Raw genomic sequence first — 3,458 nt, 5'->3', positions numbered from 1 at the left:
GCCGACCATAGCCGGGATGGAGGCTGTTATTTCGGTGTTATTTCTGAGTCGCCTTGCCATAATTTGGTTACTGGGTTGCTGTTAAAGATTTTGGTTAATGAGTTGCTTCAAAAGTTTTTGGTTAATGAGTTGCTGCCCAAAAACAATTTGGTTTATCAGTTGCCACTTCAACTTGCGGCTGCGGTTGGTTATAATTAGTGTTGTCGGGCTTAATACTCGCTAAGGGGGTGCATGTCGGACCGTAGCCGAGTTGGAGGGTGTTATTTCGGTGTAGTTTTTAATTTTTTCTCGATGTGGCTGATGGTGGTGGGTTTTTTTTCTGTGGAAGATAGGAGTGTGGGTTGTGGGAAGCGAAGTTGCTGGTGGGATTTTGTGTGAGTGGTGCAGTATTTGCAGGCCGATTGTCCGTTCTCGTAAGCGAAGTTGATGGGCCGCTTTTGTGTGAGGTTGGAAGTAGTATTGTCAAGGCGAGTTTCCGTTCTCGGCAGCGAAGTTGATGGGCCGATTGGGTGTGAGTGGTGTTAATGTGTGCTATTTGCAGTGTATGAATTGCCAGGCTGGCCAAGGCGTTGCTTCTGGGAATTGTTGGGGACTGGGCTGTTTAGAAAGGCCGGTGGCGGGCGCTCCGTTCCCGACTCCCGTGTCCGATTAGGGTGGGGGACGGCTGGTTGGAAAGCCCCGACGCTGGCGCAGATTATATTGCCGGACTGGCCCCTGGCGAGTTGGGCAAAGTGTCGCAGTCCGGCAGCGGGTAACAGGCCAGCGGTCAGCGGCAGCTTATCGGTGATAACTTCGGGAAGGAAAGTCCGATCCGGTCGGGGTGAACTGCGACTGAACGGGGTGGTGGGGCCGCACAGACCAGTAGCGGGCTTGTGTAGCTGCCTCTTGGCCCGGCCGAGGTACAGCCGTTGGCTGGAGACCGCTTTCCGACTGCTGAGCCGGTGCCGCGGGGACCCACCTTGACGCGCCGGCTGTCCGAGCAAGCCAGGGGCAAGGGGCATCCATAGGTACCAGAAGGGAGTCGGTCCGACACCGGGAAGTCGGGTGCCCGTCGCTCCGAATCGAGCCCGGTGTTTTCGTGCGTGTAACAGGGCGGGCGTTTGGACCCGGTTGTCCGGGAGCGGGTCCCCAACGGCGGGAGATTGCCTGGGTTTGGCCGGCCGGCAGTCGAACGCCTTTGGCTCCGGACTCCCGTGTCCGATTTCGGTCAGGGAGGGCTGGTTGGAAAGCCCCGACGCTGGCGCACACTATATTATCGGCCTGGGCCCCGGCAAGTTCGGGAAAGTGTCGCAGTCCCGTTCCGGCGGCCGCCCCGTCGGTCAGCGGCAGCTTATCGCGGATAACTTCGGGACGGAAAGTCCGATCCGGTCGGGGTGAACTGCGACTGAACGGGGTGGCGGGGCCGCACAGACCAGTAGCGGGCTTGTGTAGCTGCCTCTTGGCCCGGCCGAGGTACAGCCGTTGGCTGGAGACCGCTTTCCGACTGCTGAGCCGGTGCCGCGGGGACCCACCTTGACGCGCCGGCTGTCCGAGCAAGCCAGGGGCAAGGGGCATCCAGTGGTACCAGAAGGGAGTCGGTCCGACACCGGGAAGTCGGGTGCCCGTCGCTCCGAATCGAGCCCGGGGTTTTCGTGCGTGTAACAGGGCGGGCGTTTGGACCCGGTTGTCCGGGAGCGGGTCCGCAACGGCGGGAGATTGCCTGGGTTTGGCCGGCCGGCAGTCGAACGCCTTTCGCTCCGGACTCCCGTGTCCGATTTCGGTCAGGGAGGGCTCGTTGGAAAGCCCCGGCGCTGGCGCACACTATATTATCGGCCTGGACCCCGGCAAGTTCGGGAAAGTGTCGCAGTCCCGTAGCGGCTGCCGCCCCGTCGGTCAGCGGCAGCTTATCGGGGATAACTTCGGGACGGAAAGTCCGATCCGGTTGGGGTGAACTGCGACTGAACGGGGTGGGGGGGCCGCACAGACCAGTAGCGGGCTTGTGCAGCTGCCGCTTGGCCCGGCCGAGGTACGGCCGTTGGCTGGAGACCGCTTTCCGACTGCTGAGCCGGAGCCGCGGGGGCCCACCTTGACGCGCCGGCTGTACTAGCAAGCCAGGGGCAAGGGGCATCCAGTGGTACCGGAACGGAGTCGGTCCGACACCGGGAAGCCGGGTGACCGTCGCTCCGAATCGAGCCCGGTGTTTTCGTGCGTGTAACAGGGCGGGCGTTTGGACCCGGTTGTCCGGGAGCGGGTCCGCAACGGCGGGAGGTTGCCTGTGTTTGGCCGGCCGGCAGTCGAACGCCTTTGGCTCCGGACTCCCGTGTCCGATTTCGGTCAGGGAGGGCTCGTTGGAAAGCCCCGGCGCTGGCGCACACTATATTATCGGCCTGGACCCCGGCAAGTTCGGGAAAGTGTCGCAGTCCCGTAGCGGCTGCCGCCCCGTCGGTCAGCGGCAGCTTATCGGGGATAACTTCGGGACGGAAAGTCCGATCCGGTTGGGGTGAACTGCTACTGAACGGGGTGGGGGGGCCGCACAGACCAGTAGCGGGCTTGTGCAGCTGCCGCTTGGCCCGGCCGAGGTACAGCCGTTGGCTGGAGACCGCTTTCCGACTGCTGAGCCGGAGCCGCGGGGGCCCACCTTGACGCGCCGGCTGTCCTAGCAAGCCAGGGGCAAGGGGCATCCAGTGGTACCGGAACGGAGTCGGTCCGACACCGGGAAGCCGGGTGCCCGTCGCTCCGAATCGAGCCCGGTGTTTTCGTGCGTGTAACAGGGCGGGCGTTTGGACCCGGTTGTCCGGGAGCGGGTCCGCAACGGCGGGAGGTTGCCTGAGTTTGGCCGGCCGGCAGTCGAACGCCTTTGGCTCCGGACTCCCGTGTCCGATTTCGGTCAGGGAGGGCTCATTGGAAAGCCCCGGCGCTGGCGCACACTATATTATCGGACTGGATCCCGGCAAGTTCGGGAAAGTGTCGGCGACCCGTACCGGCTGCCGCCCCGTCGGTCAGCGGCAGCTTATCGGGGATAACTTCGGGAAGGAAAGTCCGATCCGGTCGGGGTCAACTGCCACTGAACGGGGTGGCGGGGCCGCACAGACCAGTAGCGGGCTTGTGTAGCTGCCCCTTTCCCCGGCCGAGGTACAGCCGTTGGCTGGAGACCGCTTTCCGACTGCTGAGCCGGAGCCGCGGGGGCCCACCTTGACGCGCCGGCTGTCCTAGCAAGCCAGGGGCAAGGGGCATCCAAGGGTACCGGAACGGAGTCGGTCCGACACCGGGAAGCCGGGTGCCCGTCGCTCCGAATCGAGCCCGGTGTTTTCGTGCGTGTAACGAGGCGGGCGTTTGGACCCGGTTGTCCTGGAGCGGGTCCGCAACGGCGGGGGATTGCCTGTGTTTGGCCGGCCGGCAGTCGAACGCCTATCGCTCTGGACTCCCGTGTCCGATTTCGGTCAGGGAGGGCTCGTTGGAAAGCCCCGGCGCTGGCGCAC

Source organism: Somniosus microcephalus, unplaced genomic scaffold (genome assembly GCF_052327205.1).
Source record: "Somniosus microcephalus isolate GS21.2 unplaced genomic scaffold, FLI_Smic_1.0 scaffold616, whole genome shotgun sequence".
In the NCBI taxonomy this organism is placed as follows: Eukaryota; Metazoa; Chordata; class Chondrichthyes; order Squaliformes; family Somniosidae; genus Somniosus; species Somniosus microcephalus.
This window is presented reverse-complemented; position numbering follows the sequence as displayed.